At 47.8% G+C, this 7,469-nt stretch overlaps 1 long non-coding RNA gene across 1 annotated transcript in view; it reads left to right on the forward strand.

Moving 5' to 3' along the window:
• Window positions 1-6,761, forward strand: part of LOC138363161 (uncharacterized) — a 73,382-nt gene extending 66,621 nt beyond the window's left edge. Inside the window, exon 3 of the long non-coding RNA XR_011228031.1 lies at window positions 4,488-6,761. This is a non-coding gene — a long non-coding RNA (uncharacterized lncRNA). The remainder of the gene's footprint in view (window positions 1-4,487) is intronic.
• The last annotated feature ends 708 nt before the right edge of the window (window positions 6,762-7,469 follow it).

Here is a 7,469-nt window from a genome sequence, read left to right on the forward strand (position 1 = left end):
ACAGGCAAGACAACAACGTCTCTCTCTAGGCGATTAACAATGCACAAACAACAGGGCTCTATCAAGGAACATGTAATCCCCACACACACAACCAGATCACTACCAGAGACATCTTGACAAGCAACACTGAAATAATCTAAAGGTATAACGACAACAGGAGACACTACACTACACTACAGATTACATATACGCTACAGGCACTACATATTAAGAAGTCCAGACCAGCAATCAACAACCAGCTAAAACACACACACACACAAACACACACACACACACACACACACACACACACACACACACACACACACACACACACACACACACACACACACACACACACACACACACACACACACGGGGTCACGGTGAACTCCTGGAAGAATGGTAGATAGTTGGTGTGGGACTACACTACATTTGCGTTTCAACTTTAGCCAGCACCTATGTTGACTTCATCTGAGTCTTTTACTATGACGAATATGTCATCTTCATAACGGCAGTATACAGTTGGTTTTTGTCTACTACTGAAGACTCTATCTTCGATGGTTCCCATGTAAAAATCAGCGAATAACACTCCTAAGGGGAAGCCCATTGCTACTCCGTCTATTTGTAGATACATGTCCCCTTGTGGACTGATGAAAGGGGGCTTCCGTTGTACATGCTTCGAGAAGGCTCTTCAAGTGTGGCTCGACATGTCTAATTTGAGAGTGCTCTGGTCTCTGTATACTCTGTCCACTATCATTTCTATGGTGGTGTCGACTGGGACGTTGGTAAATAGGGATTCGACGTCCCGGGAAGTATTGATTCCATCGGGATGTGTAGTTTTGATTAATTCTAGGAAATCTGCTGATGATTGTAGACTATAGTTGCTTGGGGTGTATGGAGTTAGGAGTTCGTTAAGTCTTTTTGCCATATATATATATATATATATATATATATATATATATATATATATATATATATATATATATATATATATATATATATATATATATATATATATATATGTGTGTTATTAAACACAACAGCATTGTGATTATTGTTATTTTTTTAATTTATATTTTCCATTCTACGCAGATACCTTCTACCATCTGGGGGATGAAGAAATCACTTAATCTTTCCATTTTATTGTTCGACGTTTCGTCAACAATGTGACATCTTCAGGAATACACTCCATGCATAACAGACACAGGTATACTGAGCTTACAAGGAGAAATCTAGATATTTATACGTAGTGATGTATATTGGCGTTTAAATACTTTATACTGTGTAATTTATATAAATTTAATTTAAATTAAAGTAAATACTTTAAACTAAATGAATTACGGGGTTCAGTTCCTAAACCCATTGTGTGCCGCTGTAACCTTTCCCCACTACCGTCCACGGGACGGGTATGAGGTGCATAATATATGAACTAAAAATTAAACAAAAGGGCAGACTTTCCCCAAGCGGCGGCGGGCGGGGAGGGTGTAGGCTGCCCCCCACTGGCAGCTGGACCCAGGAAAACCCCGCGCTGCGGCCGGCCTCCTGCAGTGTATATGAAGACAAGGGTACAGCGCGCGCCCATCTAACTGTCGTCCCCAGTTCAGCTTGTAATAATCTTTATTTGTAGACCGTGTTTGTGTTTGCGGTAGTTGAGCTTCAGAGTTTGTGTACGTGTGTGTGTTCCCATGTTGTAGGTTTGTTTAGTAGTCGCTCCTCAGACCTGTTCCACCCCCCACTCGCCAGGGGTCAGCTTAGGTCACTGGGAGACGAGTATCTTCCCTACGATGCCAGTTTATTCCACAATTGTTTTCTTCTTAACTTTATGGAGCATTATTGCCGTGCGGGAAATCCACTAAGAAATCTAAATATCCATTCAGTTTAAATATAAATTTCATTTAAGTAGGATGGGCTGGTAAGCCCATCCTACTTAAATGAAAGTACTTATAGAAACTATGTGGTCGAAAGTACAAATTTGTCGTAATAGATCACCAGAAAGTAGACTTTTGTGTTATTGAATTTGAACAAACCAGAAAATATTTTATATTTATGTTGCTAATAAGACCTAGCCTAACCCAGCCAACCTAGGCCTAATACACGCTATCTGAGGCCTAATATAACACATATATGTGCTTTACTAGGCCTAAGAATAATTAAGTTTCGTGTTTAGCTTTATTTTTTCCGGACTCTATAAAAAAAAGTACAAAAAGTGGTTTACTGTGGCCCCATTACTACACACTGGTACGCTCGAGCACTTAGTTACAAGTATTGTCACTTCAGGAGCATGAGGCTGCAACCTACATATTTTGCGGGGATTTTTTCTCTGACTTTTTCTTGTGACTTTTTTTGTTCTATTTACAGCGACCCGTAAGGGTTTATAAATCTGTACCTTTATATTTTTCATTCAATACCGCATTTGCCTGGAGGTTTGTGAACTTTTTGGGTTTTACAAGTCAGTTGGAAGTAGGGAGTACTCCCAAAATTAGCTTGAACTTTAACTCCGAAAGCTTTAACTTTAACTTTGAAATTGAACTTTCCTAGTTAAATTTAACTCAGATTAACTTGGAAAGAGAGTGATGGAGGGAGGGGGGGGGGTTAGGGGTAATCCCGGGATGGTGGTGGAGGTGCGGGGGGGGGGGGGGTTTAGGGGTAATCCCGGGATGGTGGTGGAGGTGCGGGGGGGGGGGGTTATCTTGAAATTATTTCGGGGCTTAGCGTCCCCGCGGCCCGGTCCTCGATCAAGCCTCCTTTTTGTTACACATCCTAATGAAGCAGTCCGTAGCAGCTGTCCAACTCCCAGGTACCTATTTACTGCTAAGCGAACAGGGGCAACAAGGTGAAAGGAACTCTGTCCATTTGTTTCCGCCTCCGCCGAGGATTGAACCCGGAAACTTAGGACTACGAATACCGAGCGCTGTCCACTAAGCCGTCAGACCCCATGCTGGTGCTTGGGGGTGGGGGAAGGGAGACCGGGCTGGTAGTGGAGGTGCGGGGGGGGGGGAGGGGAACCAGGTCTTGATGGTGGAGATGCGGTGGGGGGGGGGGGGGGGAGCGAAGGTGGTAGAGGGGCGGACATCACCTATTTGGATTCCGACAGCAGATCCCCGCGACCTTGTGGCGCCAGTCTGTCGGCCGCCCCCAACCCGCTCTTCTCCTCCTGCCCTCCGGCTTCTCTGGAATCCTGCCGCTCTCTTACCCCCCCCCCCTCTCTCTCTCTCTCTCTCTCTCTCTCTCTCTCTCTCTCTCTCTCTCTCTCTCTCTCTCTCTCTCTCTCTCTCTCTCTCTCTCTCTCTCTCTCTCTCTCTCTCTCTCCTCTCTCTCCTCTCTCTCTCTCTCTCTCTCTCTCTCTCTCTCTCTCTCTCTCTCTCTCTCTCTCTCTCTCTCTCTCTCTATCTCTCTCTCTCTCTCTCTCTCTCTCGTTCTTTCTTTCTTTCTTTTCCTCGCCCTGTTTTATTTTTAATAAGAGAGCTCTGGAACAATGCTTCTCAAGGATTGTTTCAATTCTTACGACTGCTTAAGGTAAATGAAATTTTATATCACGATAGAAGTTCCTTTGAGTTCCTTACCCCGTCGGAATCTGTGGAAATGAAGGAGCAGAAGTGCTGGCTGCTGAGGGCGCTGAAGGAGACCATAATGAATACTTGTACTCTAGATGTCTACATGTTGGAGGTATCATCAGATAACAGCCCCGTGACCAAAAGGTGATACGCTTTTTTATACCAGTGTACAAAGCAGTGAATTTGTACGCTGGAACAATGTGATGGCAGCTGTCAATTCCAATCATTACGGAGGGAAGGAGCTGGTTGAGGGAAAGAGTTTGAATTACACAACTTGATAATGGTTCAGGACGGACCGAAACGTCGTCGTTTCTCCATTTTCTGATGTGTGGTTAGTCATCATATCTTCAGCCACGTTATTGTGACTCATCGTCTGAATTAACTAGAATTCGTCTCTGATACAAATACCCATGGAGTGTCTGGATGGAAACAGCTGAGTGACAGGCACCGCGTACACCGCCACGGCCTAACACTATGCCCATACTAGAGACATTAGTAATATGAGTAGAATTATACACCCGACACTGTTTGAGTTTGGAAAACACTATTTGTCAGACATAGATGCTCTTCTTAAAAGATTCCCCCCACTTTTCACCAGCAAGATAACATAAGTTTAGGGGTTGGTAATTGTCAATCTTCTGCTGTTCACTTGAGACAGTTAAGTAACCATCACTACAGTGTAAGGTACCGGCTGTGTCTATACAAGTTACAAGATGAACAACTCGGTTATTTCCAATAATAAAAAGCTTATCGTATTGAATGATGTTGTGCATGATGTTATGGCGATTTGTTCACTCAGAGGATAAGTGATGCTGCCCCATACACTAGCTCTCCTATTGGAAGTAAATTTAGCTTTGTCTGATATGCCAAATAAACAAGTTGCAACTTTATATAATTAAATATAATACCAATATAATACCGAGTTTAAAAAACAGTAATTTGATGTTACAGGAGGAGCAGTACAGCTGTGTCCCACGATGTTACAGGAGGAGCAGTACAGCGGGCGGGCGGGCGCTCATCCTGCCTGTCAACGATGAAGTCACGCTTTTCAAGGACGCCGAGTGCGCGCCTTTTTTTTCTGTCCGAGCTGACTGATCTCATCTCGTGTTACCTTCGTCCTGGGGTCACAAGGGCCGCTCAGCCACGGCGGACACATGGACAAGTGCAGCGGGACGAACAATCTGCACAATCTCTTCAATGTTCAGTGCTATCAAATGGGAGAAAGTTAGTTTTCTATTACAACCTGTGCTGTGTCTGTCTATATAGCCGCTTCGGCAGGTAATCCAACTGTTGTTCACTCCGGTGTAATTGTATCCCAGCATATAGCATCTCTGTAGAGCCTATGTAATGTGTCGTGGAAGAGAATGAACACTGATGGCCACGGAAAGAATGGAACTCAAACGCAGAAAACATAAAAAAATGCCGTTGAGAAAAAATGGCGGTGACACGTATTTGGCAACAAGTTGGGTATTCCCGGACCTGGTCTCCAGCAGGTGTCTGTCTCCGTCACTCCCCTCCTCCTGACCCCCACTACAGCGTCCCCCATCCATTTATCCCCCCCCCCCACCACCCCTAACCCTGATGACCTCGACCTTATCCCTCCTCCCCTGCAACAAATGCTCACTGGCAAATATTCCCATCTGGAAAGATCAGGCCTCGACTCCTGGAACCAAATTCGTCATCTACGTGTATATATTCACGCCGCGTCTTGAAAGCATCTTGCTCTTGTATTTTCAGTGTTCCAATATTCGTCTTGGTGTAAACACGTGAATTCCTGCTAAAACTGTTTTATATGTAACAAAAAGTTCCGCTTTACGCTGCTTTATGTTCGGTATTGAGAGCGTGGCTGAGAGTAGAGAGCGCCAGGCTGGTACCGTTATGGAAGATGGACCTCGGGCACACCTCTCGGTGCAGCGTGCTTATAATGGCCTGTTACCCAGCCTCCTGTTGTCCGTGCCTTCTGTTGTCCGTGCCTCCTGTTGCCCGTGTCTCCTGTTGTCCATGCCTCCTGTTGCCCGTGTCTCCTGTTGTCCATGCCTCCTGTTGCCCATGCCTTCTGTTGTCCGTGCCTCCTGTTGTCCGTGCCTCCTGTTGTCCGTGCCTCCTATTGTCCGTGCCTCCTGTTGCTCGTGCCTCCTGTTGTCCGTGCCTCCTGTTGCCCGTGTCCCCTGTTGTCCGTGCCTCCTGTTGACGTGCCCCCTATTTCTCAGCCTCCTGTTGACCGTGCCCCCTGTTGCCCAGCCTCCTGTTGACCGTGCCCCCTGTTGCCCAGCCTCCTGTTGACCGTGCCTCCTGTTGCCCAGCCTCCTGTTGACCGTGCCCCCTGTTGCCCAGCCTCCTGTTGACCGTGCCCCCTGTTGCCCAGCCTCCTGTTGACCGTGCCCCCTGTTGCCCAGCCTCCTGTTGACCGTGCCCCCTGTTGCCCAGCCTCCTGTTGACCGTGCCCCCTGTTGCCCAGCCTCCTGTTGACCGTGCCCCCTGTTGCCCAGCCTCCTGTTGACCGTGCCCCCTGTTGCCCAGCCTCCTGTTGACCGTGCCCCCTGTTGCCCAGCCTCCTGTTGACTGTGCCCCCTGTTGCCCAGCCTCCTGTTGACGGTGCCCCCTGTTGCCCAGCCTCCTGTTGCCCGTGTCCCCTGTTGCCCAGCCTTCTGTTGACCGTGCCCCCTGTTGCCCAGCCTCTTGTTGCCCAGCCTCCTGTTGCCCGTGTCCCCTGTTGCCCAGCCTCTTGTTGCCCAGCCTCCTGTTGCCCATGCCTCCTGTTGCCCGTGTCCTCTGTTCTCCATACCTCCTGTTGCCCGTGTCCCCTGTTGCCCAGCCTCCTGTTGACCGTGCCCCCTGTTGCCCAGCCTCTTGTTGCCCAGCCTCCTGTTGCCCATGCCTCCTGTTGACCGTGCCCCCTGTTGCCCAGCCTCTTGTTGCCCAGCCTCCTGTTGCCCATGGCTCCTGTTGCCCGTGTCCTCTGTTCTCCATACCTCCTGTTGCCCGTGTCCCCTGTTGCCCAGCCTCTTGTTGCCCAGCCTCCTGTTGCCCATGGCTCCTGTTGCCCGTGTCCTCTGTTCTCCATACCTCCTGTTGCCCGTGTCCCCTGTCGCCCATACCTCCTGTTGCTCATATCATTCACCTAGAGAGAAGTAATTCGATACCTTGTATTACCTCGGGAGAGCAGAGGTCCTCTGGTCTTACGTTCACTCCTCTATAACCCTCGTGGTAATATAAAGAGGACTCGCTGCCACAGACGACGGGCTCACCATATGCCGTGCTACTTGCAACTTTATGTTCTGAGTTCTCTGTAAATCGTTCGAGGAGTTACAGACGACGAGTTCTCTGTAACCTCTACATTCTTGGGTGTGATCTTGTTACAGTCTTCCCCACAATCATAAGGCTGATGTTTAGCTTTCCCTCCGTTGTTTGTCACCGTCTTGCCTCATGGCTGTTTAATATTTATCATATATTGAACTGGGTTTTGTTTTTCGTGCTCATCCTCGTTACTTTTAGATTTCATTACGAGACTGTGGGTGGAGCCAGGCTGTACGTTCCTGTGTCTTGATGTTCACTCACTATGCTGGTGTTACCCTCTGATTATTGTCCCATGTTCTATGGTCAGGTCACTGAGGGTGCCATCACTACAGTGTAAGGTCACTGAGGGTACGATCACTAGTGTAAGGTCACTGAGGGTACCATCATCACAGTGTAAGGTCACTGAGGGTACCATCACCACAGTGTAAGGTCACTGAGGGTACCATCACCACAGTGTAAGGTCACTGAGGGTACCATCACTACAGTGTAAGGTCACTGAGGGTACCATCACCACAGTGTAAGGTCACTGAGGGTACCATCACCACAGTGTAAGGTCACTGAGGGTACCATCACCACAGTGTAAGGTCACTGAGGGTACCATCACCACAGTGTAAGGTCACTGAGGGTACCATCACC

The sequence above is a fragment of the Procambarus clarkii genome, chromosome 10, assembly GCF_040958095.1.
Source record: "Procambarus clarkii isolate CNS0578487 chromosome 10, FALCON_Pclarkii_2.0, whole genome shotgun sequence".
NCBI lineage: Eukaryota > Metazoa > Arthropoda > Malacostraca > Decapoda > Cambaridae > Procambarus > Procambarus clarkii.